Raw genomic sequence first — 16,988 nt, 5'->3', positions numbered from 1 at the left:
CTTTTAAAACCTTGTAACAAATCTTTCAATTCTTTATATTAATATTTTTATATTTTAATAGACTTATTTTTAGGAATTTTTATTGTAATTCATAAACAAAAAATTTTATCAAAAATTTTTATTAAATATTGTTTTTAATGTTGTTGTTAAGAGTGCGTTCCAATACTCACTGCTGGTATTAAAATCTATAGTTCACGTTGCATATACATAATATAGACTTTAGTATTGGCAGCGACTATGGAAATACTCGGGATGCAACGCGTAAGATGTAAAGTACTAAATATTTTTCAATATTTAAACATTTATATTTAAATAGAATGTTTCTATCTAATCTAATCGAATAAAAATAATGCGATGTATGGAATATATCTAAAGATAATTGGGAACTAAAGTAACGATAAAAGTAACGACTGAATTCGTTATTGTAAAAATACCGTTACTGTAAAAATATTACGTTATTATTACTGTCACAGAAAAAAAAAATAATTGTTATGAAAAAAGTAATAATAACGGTAACACAACGCAAGTAATTCTTAACCCTAATAAAGAATGTCTTAAAATGCTGTTTAACAAATAATAATATTTCAGAATTTGCAGATTCCCATGTTACAATATTTTTAAACATGGAGCGTTTCATTATGTTTAAATAATTTTCGTTGTTTGTTGTATTAATATGAGAGCATAAATTAACGAAGATCTGTATTTCATATTATAATAAATACGAGGCAAGTGTGTTGCACGTATTACATCGTTTAACATTTCGAGCAGCAGCGCATACATTAAATGTACACATCGTGTCATCATTCGAATTGTCATGATTGTTTACGGCATCATGCGCCACATTTACATGTATTTTCATATTATGTACACTCTGGTGAGTTTCTCCCTGCTTTTTGCATCCAACCCGTCGCACCCGATCGTAACTCGTGACTTTATTTAATCGATTCGCTAGCATTCTCCCGTTATGGACCATCGCTCAGGTTATCGACATTCAGCCAACCTGCCAATAACGGCCAATATTCGACGTAAATATGCATTTACGCCCGCAACAGGCGCAGTCGAGACACATAACATCCTCGTGCTGATATTACCGCTACTTACAGCGATCGTACGTTCCGAATTTTTCGATATATTTTTGAATAGAGAGTACGTTTCATTATTCCGATTTATTGAGAAAGTCGTACATTTCGTGTAGAGAGAGAAATAATATCAGAGATCAAATACGAAATTTATTATATTTTTCGTTAAGAACATTATATCCAAATATATTATAAAATTTTTGATATAAAATATATTTATATCAAAATATATTATACAATTTTTAATCTTTCTAATCATTAAATATTGCATATTGTTTCTTAATCGAAAAGTACAATAAGTTAATTCCTTCGTCTTTCTTTATATTGTAATTTATGTATGGATTAAAATCATTATTAAACCATTACTGGTTTTAATTTTCGTGAAACAATTTCTTAAAATTGTAAGTAATTCTTAGGAACTGCTTTGAAGAACACGCTAATTTTTACTCTTCTGTTTCTATTACAACAATATATTGATTTAACTTTATAAGCATTCCGTTTATGGTTACCGTTTACAGTTCTTCGTCTTTTGTAGTCTCTTTTAACTTTGATAATGATAATTTCTATAGCTGCGCTTTATGTTACCGACAAAGTTCGCGGTACTATCCGACGTTGTCGGATGTGTTGAATATCTTCATGGTTATTTCGTCGCAAGTAGAAAGAGAAAAGACGGGTGAGAGAATGGAAAAGTCGAGAATGAAAGGGAACGAAGATCTCACGCGAGAAGCACGATGGTGAAAGTTACGTTGCTCGTTCGCGACTGAGGATCATCAAGTTAGATACTAACTCGTGATGACAAATTTTTCTGAGTTTATACCGTAGAAGAAATACCTTTACAGTATTCAGACATCTGATGTTCAGAGCCAAAGAAATAAAATGAGAAGATGTCTTCTACTAAAAAATTGAGGTGGAAATTCTATGTAAATTGCCTTACCGGTTATCTCAGGTCTCATTGTTCCTCTTTCACCCGTGTCTCATTGTTCCTTCTTCCACATGTACGCTTTTTGATGATTATTGAAATCTTATTCTTCTTAATAATAAAGAATAAAGATTCGTAAATTTGTGTTATAATAAACATTCTCTGTGATGTGCGATTGAAAATTCTATTTAATATATTATTATATTTAATATACTGACAATTGTCAAAAACCATTCAACGCGAAAACAACTGTCGAAAACATTTACCCACGTACTTGCTGTTACAATATGTAAATCTGAATACGTATATTTCAAAAGTTGTTCGAATTTCAGCAACGCTGTAAATACAAGAAACTTACGTGGGGTATATCGAAAAATTTGACATACCGAATACAGACTTCTCTTTCATAAGTCCCGTCACGTAACGCCAACAGAAGTTCCATTTGAGAACACCGCGGACGTAAAGCCCGCAGCAGTCGATTGTTCTACGACCGAAGACGAATTGGAGCACTTGTGCAGGTAATCCTGACTTTCATCGAGTCAGCGATAGGTGAGCACGGGAGTTCCCCGGACCTCCAGCAATTCCGGCAATCTTCGAGAGATCCGACACAGAATTCACGGGGGGTTGCGACAGAGAGAAGAAAGGAATATACGAGCGCACAATCCCACGACGAAGTCGCACGTCAAAAGGGATCAGTATGCCGCGGAGCGCGAAATTTTCTTTTCCGCACGCGACTCTTCGCCGTCATCTTGTGCCTCTGAAGCTTCCTTATTCCTTTCTCTTTTCCCCGCACATTTCGATCTCTTCACCGTTTGGCTTCATCGGTCGCCTCTTCTTTCTCACTTGCACCGACGCGTCAATTCCGTTCTCCTGATCGTGGGAATTTTTCCTTTCGCCCGAGGGAAGAAAAACTGATCGGGAATTCCGGTGGAACTGTTGGAAGCGTGTCTCGGATACCGAGAAGAATCTATCTAGTCAGTCGTTCGTCAGCTCGTCACTCTCTCTTTCTCTCTCTCTCTCTCTCTCTCTCTCTCTCTCTCTCGGATATGAAACTCGTTACATATTGACATTAGTAGTACCATTAAGCTCTGCTTTAATATGGTCTCGTTATTAAGGGAACGAGTTCAGAAATATATGATATGTGTAATTTTTCGTTCACGCAGACTCGATCAAACTGATATGATTCAAAATGAAAACAAGATTGTGGAAAACGATGTCTCAATTCATATATACTGGAAATCTTTAAATATTTCAACAAGAGATCGCGATCGGTCATTAATTCATTCGTATGTTAAATAATCCTTAATAGATAATCTCATAAACTAGACGGTGCAAACATTTATATTATTTCTATAGCTCACGCTCGTAAATGTATCGAGAAGAAGATAATCGGATGAGATAAATTGCAATAAAATTTGTCTTTACATGAACGAGTCTTTACATGCACGAGACCTTTAACTCTTCGAAACTGACGGTGAATCTATTTTGGATACTCACAATCAATTAAATCTCTTTGTAGAAAATGTTAAATAATTCAATTTTTTGTTACGTCTGCAAATTTGGATTATTCTTATTAAAATGTACTTAATATTCAGTCTTTTTATACAAGTTGTGTCATTTTAGTTCCTTGAAATTAATTAGTGCCTTTTAAGTAACGTAAATTAAATGGATCTTGCAGACCTAGCGTCAGTAGCTATGTTATAGATTTTGGCGTCGGTTTCGGAGAATTATTAAAAATAAATTAAATTTTAGGGCATTACAATCTAAGGATTTCATGACAGAACATTTGAATAGATACGTGATACATACATAACAATATTCGCAGTAAATCAATCTCCGAAAACATTCCGACGAGAAGAATTGAAATTTGAAACTGAAATAGAATGATACGTGTACAAACAATATCCGAACAGCTGACAAGCAAATAGAAACAGGTAAAGCCATCGTTAATTCCTAACTACTCGCGCGAAATACAGCGTAATTCAACTTTCAAAGTCCGGTATTCGGACAGACTAAGCTGAAGAGAGATGGCCACGTCGGTATGTCACTGGTTCCAGCTGATTGTAACCATTTGTTGGCAAGATATACGTTCTGATATCACGCCGGTATACTAGACTATATAGTGTGACTAATTACACGAGTTTATTCCATCAGATGCTAGCGAAATCTTGAGCTAGTAGCGCGAAAGACGATTCGGAACGTTTGAGAGGAATATTGTAAGTCGTGCTAAAATAATATAAGTACACTTCAAACTTAAATATACGGAAAAACTATATATACTGTTAAGAGTATTATTGAAGAGTATTAACCTCGCTTCTTTACACAAATATATATATATATATGTATATACATATATCTAAATCCTTACAGAAATTTAATACTGCATTACTTATTTTGAGTATTAGAAGCACCGTTGTTCAAGATATTAGGTAAGTAATTTTCAGTATTAAATTTCTATAAGGGAACATGGGGTCTACAATGGAATAGTAGGTCTTAAATTGTAAGAAATTGATTTATCGTAGTCTATAAATCAATTTCTAATAATGGGTACGGTCCATTTAGAGTTACAAATTCTTCGAAGTACATAATACGCATAAAAAGATAATTATTTTTCATTTTAGTCAATGATTTCAATTTAATATCTTCGCATTAAAATATATAACTCTGATACATAACGCGTATTTCAAAAACATGCGCGTACGTAGTTATACGTATCATGCATTTCGCATATCGCGCGAATGAGCGGAGGACCCTGCGGTTGCGACAAACGTTGATCTGTATCACTTGGGAAATGCGCGTGTCGTGTATTCTACATTCTATCTCCGTTCTTTGGGTTTAGTTTGAGAATGTCATTCTAGAACAGCGGTTTTCAACCTTTTTATGACTATATCTCAATGCCTGGTTCCATTTTCATACTCGACAATGCAGAGCAAGGTGTGTTGTTGTGAATGCATGGTACAATCGCATGGTTCAAACCACAATAAATAATTCTGATTCGTAACATAGTCCACTGGACCTCTCATGTTTTATGCATGCTTCACTATGCAACTCCACATGTTACATATCATTGTAGGCTTACGCGATGTTGCAGTTTAGAGATCTGTAGATCTTATCAATTGTCTTCCATTTTTCAAATTTTATCTGCAGTATTTTCACTTTGTCAATATACGAGATTATGTTGAATTTTCATTATAACCATTTTCTATCTCTTTAGTATAATAAATGCAAGAGTTTATTCTACATATTTTGGTTATGTGAATATGTTCAAATTACATACTAAAGTAAAACAGAATATTTTTTCTTGAAAAAAATTACATACTAAAGTAAAATAGAATATTTTTTTTTGAAAAAATATGTTCAAATTACATACTAAAGTAAAACAGAATATTTTTTCAAGAAAAAATATTCTGTTTTACTTTAGTATGTAATTTGAACATATTTTTTCAAAAAAAAATATTCTATTTTACTTTAGTATGTAATTTTTTTCAAGAAAAAATATTCTGTTTTACTTTAGTATGTAATTTGAACATATTCACATAACCAAAATATGTAGAATAAATTCTTTCATCTATTATACTAAAGAGATAGAAAATGGTTATAATGAAAATTCAACATAATCTCGTATATTATTACATATTAAAAATTATTACATATTAAGGATGTTTTATAAATATTTTCAAAATAGTAACAAAATTATGAAAAAAATTACGGATTATTCTAAATCACATTTAATAATAATAATACGACAAATTTGGTGACAATTTACTATCTGGATCATAAATTATTTTAATAAATAATAGTATTTTTTATGTGCTCTGATAAAAAATGTATGAAAATGTATTGTAAAATAAATGACAAAAATCTCAATTTTTAAATATAAATACATAATGTATTCAAGATTATTTATGTATAGAATTACATTGCGATGCATGAGTTGTCCAGTAAATAAACAAAATATTTATTCGTTCTATATTTTTGTAACTACATAATCAGTGAATCGCGATGAAACTTTGCATAAGTTACTTTGAATATTTAGAGAACTTATAAAAAAAATTTAGATTTTTATCATCGTTTTTAAAATTTAAATTTTTAATAATAAAAATAATAACAAAAAAAAATAAAAATATGTTATTAAATACAAATGTAATCTTATTCACACAACTTCCATATGTACCTATATAATTTATTTGAAGTGTAAGTATTAAATACATTTCCAAAAATTTAACCCTCGAACATCACACTTATTTTCGGTACCTTTGGACGGTACACATGAGTCATTCGTGTCCGACTTGATTTTAAGACTCTTAAAGTGGTCGAAAAATTCTGTAAAAATTCGCACATATTCTTTAAGGTCTCTACTAAATTATTTTGCTACGCAAACATTGGAAAAAATGTTTAGAAAAATTATGAAAATTACTTTGTGTACCAGAAAAATAAAATAATTTAATTTTGATATAAAAATTGTAACTTTGATTTTTAAAGAAAAAAGCAGTTTTTGAATTTATTAAAGTACAAAAATGATTAAAACAATACAATTAAAAGAAGGACTACGAGCCAAAAACATTAACTTTAATATTTAAAATACACACATATGTTTCGACAACGTTTGTGTCATTTTCAATGTACAACAATAATAAATTTAGTTATGAACGATTTACATATTAACAGTTGAGTGATTTTAGCACTAAATTTACTCTGCTTTCCTTCAGACCATCCCTCTTATATGTATTAGTAGGCAAATTATATTTTATCACGTTTTCATACTATTTCGCTACTCCTTATTAGTTATATTTTTGCTCTAGAATATCAATTATTTTATTTATCTACTTTTTTTTCAATATTATAAAATTATTATTTTTATAAATAAAGACATTTTTCATTTTAAATCAATGTAACATGTACCATACGTTCTTCTCTCGATAATAAATAATTAATCTAAAATCATATTTATCATTTTCTAACTTATTTACTTCTCACTAAAAGTGAGTTGAGTATAAGTATCTCAGAAATTTGATGTTACAAAATGTTCGTGTCTTAAGTTTCCTTTTACATCCGATTTACGATATTCGTGTAATGTTTGCAAATACACAGAATATATCGTACGCATTACACTTTGGATAGCTTCGAGAGACCGATTCGTAGAACGAGCCGATTTATGACAAACGTGTTGCAGGTGCAACGCGTTGCAGATACTATAAATTGCGAGAATTGCAGGTATACAGGGATGGACTCACGGTGAACGCTCGGTTGCATGTTCGAGTAGTTCTCCCGTTGCGGGTATTGCATACGTCATGCCGCCACGCACGCGAACGAACACGTGCATTACGCGTCGTGTCAATACGTTCTATATGTATATGGTGTATTGATTCAAGTAACATCCAGATTTAGTTTGACTATGTAATGATTAAATTACGAAAAGATAGAAAGAGAATGATGGAAAGGGGAGTGGTATTGATTGATTATATCAACAATCCAATTGAATAATCCGACTGTTGATTATTGGTTTACTATATTTGTATATATACATTATCAACAAGTAACTATTTAATAAGAGTGAGGATCCAAAATTTTGTGCGGTAATTTGTGCGCTAAAAATTAGATTACCTATATTTGTTCAAAGAGAATAATAATTTTGCTATGAACGCAAAGAGATTGTAAAATTTAATTGTTTTTGTTCATAGGAAACAAATTTGCATATTTAACAAATATTTTGCATTTGTTGTAAATAATTTTTGTAGCGAATATAAAAAAGAATAAATATTTGTTTACACTTGCAAATAATTTGCGGTCCCTGTATTGGCAAATAGAATTTGCCGTCATGGCACAGGATTAGCGTTCACAGCAAATTTTTTCTTTCCGTGTTTCTTTTTACATTACATAGAAAAAAATTTCCGGTTAAAAATGGATGAATCAGAATTTTCTGATTAAATTTATTAGAATTCTAGTTGAGATAATCGGAATTCTGATCGATACAATATTTTTAGTAAAATCTACTAGAATTCTCATTTTTTTACCAGAATAATTATATCAATCAGAATTCTAATTATCTTAAGTAGAATTCTAGTAGATTTAGCAAGAAAACTCCGATTCGTCCATTTTCCACCAGAAATACTACTTAATTCAACCAGACCATTTTTCTTATTGAATTAACAAGACGTTTGAATGTTTCAATTCTATTCAAGCCATTCAGCGATCTAAGATTCAAAAGTAATTATACACGCAGTGTCCGCAGTAAAATCCAGTTCCAATATGCAGCGAATAGAGCCACTTACAATCTTTTCATATTTGAAGAGAGAAACACACAAAATAGTACTTATGCTAAATGAACTCCGCTGCAACTGTGACTGTATAGTCATGTGTAGCGCATATAATAGCGTCTCAAATTAAGTAAAAATGACGAAAGTGAATTATTAAGAATTATTAGAATGAAAATTGTAGTTACAATAACTATATATCCAATTAAATGCAGACTGATAATGTGACACATATATTACAAAAATATATAAATATAATTTTATATTTATATAATCTTGACTGCAATATGTGTTAATTATTTATTTATCTTTCTTCAGTGGCTATTTTAATTAATCAAAATAAATAGAGAAGAAGAGAGAGCGAGAGCAAGAGAGGGAGAGAGAGAGGAGGGGAGAGAGGGGAGAGGGAGAGAGAGGGAGAGAGTGTACGCATGATATAGTGGCGATCGTGGAAAAGATGGATGGACCGAAGCTGCAGGTTAGTGTATCATTAACGAATACGTGAGCACGTTTTCGGCATGTTCTGTTCGACGTACGTAGACGCATCTAATTTACATGCTGTACACAAGGATGTCGGGTAGCATTCCGCGATGCTGGCAACGGGCTGCACTGGGCATCGATCTCTCTGGGAATTAATCGCACACGTCAGCGTGCCGATCGCTTTGTCACTTTCATGATTTGCGTACGCGCTCACGTCGCGGTGTACCAAGTAGATTAGAAATTCTGCACGCGTTTCGAACGTCCACGTCGGTGCATCCATTCTCTTCCCTTAGAACGACGTGACACTCCTATAGCTGCAGAGAAATGCGTCGATTGGTGGATTTCGCCGCAGCAATTCTCTTATTTGGACCATTTCTCTTCTCAAACCGTCTTGCGGCACACTAATGACAAATTAATTATTTTCTTACTTGGTTTACCTTAAAACTGAAAACAAAGTTGTATGCATTATACCGAAATTACTATAATTTCTTACGATTAACCGTTAAAATCCTTATAACTTTGCAAAGCTGCAGAATGTGTAATATGCATAATAATGTAGCAGAATTAATAAAGATTGATTTAATTGGAAGCTATATAGACGAGATCATGAAGCACATACGGTTCATACTTATAATCTTATTATCATTGACGTGCAAAATTCAAATATCGCGTTATATCGATGAACCAGCCTGTTTGTGATACGTAATAAATTTATTCGCTGCAATTTAAAGTACACCGGGCGTGCTAATATTTCGACATGCTATTACTTCGCTTCGACATTTCCGATAATCCTAAATTCATTGCAAAATAATTGACGACCGATCCGATAGAATGTAATTTGTATCTGAACTTGGTTAGCAACGAATAATTGATGCAAATCACTCGTTATAAAAACAACAATTCAACATCATAAAGAGGTGATAACTTTTTTATCGTCGTCTTAATGGCGTCTCCTAGTAATTGCATACTGCGTTCTGTTCTCGCCATCATGCGAACCGACATTGGCACTGTTGTATTTGACAATACCAAGATGGGCCGCTCAGCCCATTTCCGCCTTACGAGGAACAATAACCGCCTTTATAGAGAGAGATAACGTGTCTTTAGCAGAAGAGACCACATTGCTGTGAAATTCTCCAGCACGTCGTTGCATAAACTATTAACGATTATACGATCCAATCCCGGGAGTGAATCGCGTAGTTAATTCGAGATAGCGAAATAAGACACGCGCTAAACGAGGCAGAAAGAAGTGCATGAAAGAAGTGGACTAAGATGAATGGATCAATTACGATGATTTACTATTATATAACGATGTACATTCGCGAAAAATTTTACTTTGTGCTTAGGTTCTAGACATTGCCTTTTAGTATAACAAAGCGGGCTAGTTACAATATGTAGTTATCCTTTCAATCCCTTTCTTTCTCCCTTTTTCGACATAGCGGTTTAAGCTTTTGTTATATAAATGGTTTGCTTTTAAGCAAGGTTGGAAAGTAACGCGTTACTTATAACGTCGTCACTATTACAATTACTCTTTTTCAATAACGAATAAATAACAACGTTACATTTCTTTATTTGTAACATTAATGATAATGTGGTTATATTGTTTGGATAACAGTAAATATAGTCATTATTTTAGCGTTACTCTGTACACTTACAATACATGAGTATAAAATGTATATAAGCGGGATTTAAAACAAAGGAGCATTATATTTGATTACGTAGCGATTATAATGAATTAGTGATACAGAGAATTATAAAAGGCTTATTATAATAATGGGAGTAATCCAGAATGTAGCCGAATATGTGATAGAAATAGATGAGTGCTAGAATTCTCTATTTGTCCCAAAATTTGAGCTAACTGTTACGTTTATGCAGTAATTCATATTTTAGGAGTGAGTTGGGATCGTCTTTAATAAATGTCTCGCAGGTGGTTGATACAAATTATAAATTGCAGTACAGAACATTTAATTCAAATCGTGTCTATGAGACGAATTCTCGGTTTCTCATTACCAAGATCTATTGCTGATTATTGCTCTCCGTTCGAAACAAAAATATTTTCGATCGAGAGCTACGATTATCGATAACATACAAATTTGAACACCGTCGTATAACACAAAAAGAGAAAACCTTATAATTAGATCGAAATATATATATATTCGGCAATTTATAATGACAGAAAAAGATCATCGATACTATCATACAACTTCGTTTTTGATTTATAGGTATTTCTTAAACAAAAACTAAAGACAAAATTTTAGAAACATAAATACAAAGCTAGAAAGTATCTTCCATTACATTAATATAGCGGCTTTTATATAATACTGCAATTTTGAAATAATTAATTTTTTCATAAGATAAGCAACGAGCGGCTGACAAAATGGAACTCAAAACTGACACAATAGGTAGATAGTAATATTACATATTCCTATTCTTTTTCTTTCACAGGAGTCATGTGTACAAAAATATCTACAAATATGAATATATATGAGAATTTCTAAAATCCTTCTCTTTGATGTAAAATACTTTTGTTAATTTATATACATATTTTATTCTGTTCCATAAAACGTAAACATATAACAATAAAATTTTTAAGGTTTTTCTGTAAATATAGGAATGCCTTCAGTCCTAATAGAGATATTTGAAAGCCATGACTCATAAAAAAACTTAAGCAGTAAAACGTTAGCAGTAAGAAAATCAACATATTGGATTTGCTACTGCTTATGTTATAGTCTTACGATTTCTATTGTGATTGGCCAATTCGTTTACTGTTTACGTTTTACTGCTTAAGTTTTTGTGTGCCACCTTAATACAATAACGTAATACAAAATAGATTAGCTTATAGTTTGTTTTATTAACAAGGTATGCTAATTTACTCTCTGATTTAGGCCCAGTTTCACAACTCACGGTTAACTCTTAACCGAAGTTCTACTTATTTCTCATCTTTTTCCAATTCTAGAATTGAAAAGAGATAATGAATAAGTTGAACCTCGGTTAAGAGTTAACCGTCAGTTGTGAAACTGGGCCTTAATGTTTAAAATCATACTATAAGAAAAATAAGAAAAAAAGAAATATAAATAAAACAAACTTAGGAAACTACAAACATGTAAAACGATTCAATAATATATCCATTATTATTTAAACTATGCAATTTGCAAAAAAATCATAAAATTTTACTTTTGCATTCGTAGGATTTGTTTTTAGCTGATACTATAGAAATAAACCACAAATATATGCATTATGTTTTTACTTCTTTAGTCATCGAATAGAATATGTTTTCAGTAAATATTAATAAAATGCAATATTCAGAAATGTTTAGAAATTTTTAGAATTCTGATAAATAAAAGAATTTTTTTTTAGAAAATTTATGTCAATATATCGGTGACAAGAATGTAAAGAGAACGTAGAATTATAAAAGATGAAAAATGATTTTGCAGTATAAAAAGGAAAGATCAGAGAAAAGAAGTTAGAATTAAAGTCTGTTATTCGTTTCAACTCATTTGTTTTTCTCGGAGTCTGTATGTTTTTTTGTTACCTCGTTGCTCTCACAGATGTATGTGTATTTAACTTTTGCGGATTATAATTCTCGGGATATTAGATTTTCTTTGAAATATGCAAGCAGTGTAGCGGCGATGCAATCGTCATAATATTTTTTTCTATCATTCAGCAAATGTAATCATCTGATGCAGAAAAATTTTATTCTTCTCATAATATTTCTTATTTACAATTTGCAACCTGTAATAAACTTTTGGACATGTGCTGCAATATGAAGAAATTCTTGTAATAATGCGCAAATAAATGTATTTTTCCTACCAACTTTAACTTTACAGTTTATTTTTTCCGTTTTTACAAAATGTAAGTTAGCTCTTGTAGCAAGTTCTTCAATTAAATGCCACTCTGAAACAAAAGTAATCAAAATTCCGTGAAAAGCTAACGGAAATTATAATAACTCGTTAATTTTGAGTAATGATAACGGTAACAACTTACTTTTTTAAGGCTGGGTTGTTTCACCTTTGGCAAACTTCAGTTCACTGTCTTACTCTCTTATGCTCTTTTACTCTTCTGTTTATTCAGTAGATAAATTATCACATAGTTTATCCGAAGATGAAACAACCGATCCTAAATCAATAACGAGCAACGATAACGAATTATTTTCATAAAGTACCTTTTTTCCTGTTTTTAAGTATATAAAATGATATATTTTTATGATACAAATTCAAATTCTTATTATTATTAAAGAATTAGTTTTAAAAACAATAAACAACTAAGAGTTAGTACACAGTTATTATTTAATGTACGTTACAATTCTTCTTTATTCTTCATCTGTACATATATTTCCGACGTTTCGGCTGCTTTTTTTAGCCATCTTCATGATATAACATTCGGCTTAATAATCTAAAATTTAAATACAATTATTCTGAATGTAGGCACAATTAATCAACTCAGAGTAATTCTCCATTTGATCAAGTGAATATCTCTTCTTAACAAGTCAAGATTTGTATACATTCAGAATAATTATATTTAAATTTTGGATTATTAAGCCTAATGTTATACCACAAAGATGGCTAAAAAAAGCAGCCGAAACGTCGGAAATATATGTACCGATGAAGAATAAAGAAGAATTGTAACGTACATTAATAATAACTGTGTACTAGTTCTTAGTTGCCTATTGTTTTTGTAATATTGTTTTTAATATTGAGAGTTCGATTAATTTATATTGTGAATTAGTTTTAGTTTTGTTTAATCGATTTTAGTTAAGTTAGAATTAATTTTAGTTTTTGTTTAAGAATTATAGTCTAATACTTGGCAAGATATAAATTAAAGTAACTTTTAATTTGTTTAAAAAATAGTATGCAATGATTTCTTTGTTAAAACAAATACTGCATTCAGATGTTTTCTTTGTCATCTATCGGTAAGACATTTGATTGATTCTTCTATATAATCAGTTACAATGTGAAACGATGCACAACAACATATCGTGCCGTAGTATTACAAGGCAATAAGAGGACACAGTCGGAAGTTATTATCGTCTCTTGGATATACATTCTGTCGTATCCAGGATTTATATTCGTCCGTAATCTAAATTTCATGGAGATTCATCTCGTGTCTCACGAGATAGGCTCTTTCATGTGCGACACGTATATTTCAGATTCTCGTATATTTCATACGAACTCCAATCATCGACCTCTTCACGCACATGTAACCCCACAACAAGATCTTTAATGTGTAGGTAAAAGAAAATTACGAATTTATCGAACAACATGGAATGACATATGAGATGATATTTTATAATACGAAATATATTGTAACATATAACATTTCCAAGATATATCTAAGTTATAATATAATAATAAATACAATAATTTAATTATATTACGATGAGTCGAGTAATTTAATTTATTTATGAGTCAGGTTTACTATAATCTTTAAAAGGAAAGTTTATTTTTTAAATCTTACAGCTTTTCTTTAAGTAAGATTTATTATAATTCATTATTTTATAGTATCTCTTGTTTTAAAATATAACATTGTTTCAGCGCCACTATAATGGCATTTCTGTTCTGTAAAGGTTAATACCTGTGTATGAATAAAAAGCATCTAATAGTGCATAACTCAGACGTTCATAATTCAGATGGTGCATTGGCTGTTTGGTTATCTGGTTGGCTATTTGGGTCTGATTGCAAGCAATAAATATAATGTCATGCTGCTAATACGTATGGAGCAAGCATTCCCTATCGTCATTAAAGTCATGAAGTTATGGGATCCAACTAAGCATCGTGTCCTTGATGATGGACGTTAGTCGGATATTTGACGCATTCGATACGAGTCTCAGTGACCATTCGCAACGTACGACGATGATTTATCGCATGCCATGAGTTGCGATGGTCTTGGAGGAATGTCGTGGAAAGCTCTTCACGACGCAACGCGACGCGGTGTTACTGCCACTTCCATCGAGTGATATTTGGACCGTGACAAAAGAATTGTCGCGCCGGATGTTTTACTTGCGAGAAATGTTTAGACTTTAAACTATAATATAACACACACATATAACACTGGAATGAAAATATCTGGGTAAAAAAGTATAAAGTTGTAAAAATATGTTACAACTCACGAGAGTCACCTCTTTGTATGAATTTTTATTTACGACAACAGTATAATAGTTCCTTGTTCATGCGGTTTTTAATAATGAATATCTTATTACCGTACTGCAATCGTAAATCAAAGTTAGGTATAACATTTGTATATAATTATATATAAAAAAAATTTTAAAAAAATTGCACCAGCTATTACGAGATAATATCGTTTTCTTACTTCAAAAGTGACATAATTAAGAAACGCGATTTTCGAATTATTATTATAAGTTAGGTAAACGTTAGAAGTGAACTATTTTAATTTAACTTTCTAAAAAAGCATCAAAACATTATTACACTTAAAAAAAGATGTCAATTTAATTTGTAATTACTAGAGTAGTTTTAATTGCGTTTATAGTCCGGGAAAACAATTCGGCGCGCAGTTCTAAAAAGACTACAATATGGTATATATAATGTATATTATAGCAAATACATTTTTAATTGCGTTTATAGTCCGGGAAAACAATTCGGCGCGCAGTTCTAAAAAGACTACAATATGTATATATAATGTATATTATAGCAAATACATATATAATGTACATTAGTAATTCAAGATTGAATTATTTAAAGCAATGAAGATCCAGCTTCGACCGCAATAGGCATTTTTTTAAGTATTGATTGTGTTTCTCACTGGTATGCGGTCTAAAATAAAGATTCTTAATATTGTTCAAAAAAAGATGATTTAAAAAAATTATTAAAATCATCACAACTTAAAAAGAATGTTTTTTTAAGGGTTGTGAAACAAAAATAATGGCATTTATATGTTAAAGATATTTTTTTGCCAATATTATTTGATTTTTCAATAATTTTCTGTCATGTTGAAAAATAGTTTTTCCCTTTTCTAGAAAATTTAATTCTTTTAGTTGTGTCACTTTTGAGATAAGGCAGCGATATAGTTTTCAATTCTCTCTCTCTCTCTCTCTCTCTCTCTCACTCTGTGTCTCCTTACTTGGGATAACAGAACAGCTCAATTTCTTGATTAACCCTTAAACATCTTTTCGGTATACCGGGCTTTCTTTTTCCAATGCTTTCCTAATATTTTTCTATTGTTTGTAACGTTTTTATTAATAAAAACGTATACGTTATTGTGCTCGTTAATGTTGTCCTTTCAATTAAAAAATAATTTATATGGCCGCACCACAATGTATTGTTGTTGTACCCCTACGAAATATTGTAGCAATATTTTAATAGTGCGCAATATTATAAAAATTGCAGCAGTATTAAAATTTTAATATTTTATTGGAAATATTGCAACAATATTTTGAAATATTGTCATTTTAATATTTTGTAAGAAATATTACAATATATTGCTGCAATATTATAATTCAACAGATAAGTACATGGTCTCACCACGAGATAGATGTGCTTCTCAAAGAAGAAAACGTCTAATAGCGAGAGTTTTTAATGTTTTATCATTGTTTTATCAACGATTGTAACTATATAGCGACAGCCAAGGCAAGGATGATACTGGAAAAAAACGCGGTTCTCATTGACTGTCGTTAGTTAACGACAGTGACAATCATCGATAAGACGTTAGAAAATCTTACTACAGGAATTCTAAAAAGTCATATACAAATCAAGTTGGCGAGAGAGTCTTATAGAGAGTCCCAAGCTCTTTCAGGTGTGCTTTTTAAATTATAACTTTGAATCATAGTTCCCCAAATGTTTTTGGATCATAATTTCGTCGTGTATATTTTGAAATGTGATACGTTAATCAATAACAGTTTAGCAATAAAATGGATTAATTAAGGAGATGGGCAGAATAAAGGCCTAATTACAAAAAATCTTGATTTTAGTAAAAGTTAAAATAACTTGCTACTTTTTTATTATACATAAAGACAGTATCAAATGAATTTATGTAATGTTTTTAAGAAGTCACATGTTACAATACTTCTCTATTACGATCAATATTACATAAAAAAGTTAATCTCCGAAAAAAGAGCCTGAGTAGAATTGTATCTTTATTCCACCCATCCCCTGAATTATTGCATAACGTTGCAATATATTTACAATATTTCTCTAAATATTGCAATAATATTGCAGCAATGTTTCATTTTAACGGATATAGAAATATCGATGCAATATTTTAGCAATGTTTTATAAAATATTTTTCAAAGTAATATTGCTAAATATT

The 16,988-nt window shown here is 31.0% G+C and overlaps 1 protein-coding gene across 2 annotated transcripts in view; it reads right to left on the bottom strand.

Moving 5' to 3' along the window:
• The window catches only part of LOC108767712 (limbic system-associated membrane protein), a 197,433-nt gene that overhangs the window by 28,691 nt on the left and 151,754 nt on the right, over positions 1 to 16,988 (bottom strand). The gene's annotated exons all lie outside the window — the stretch shown is intronic.

Source organism: Trachymyrmex cornetzi, unplaced genomic scaffold, assembly GCF_001594075.2.
Source record: "Trachymyrmex cornetzi isolate Tcor2-1 unplaced genomic scaffold, Tcor1.1 scaffold719, whole genome shotgun sequence".
Taxonomy (NCBI): domain Eukaryota; kingdom Metazoa; phylum Arthropoda; class Insecta; order Hymenoptera; family Formicidae; genus Trachymyrmex; species Trachymyrmex cornetzi.
Note: the sequence above shows the minus strand (reverse complement) of the source record. Positions and strands in the feature narration are given on the sequence as shown.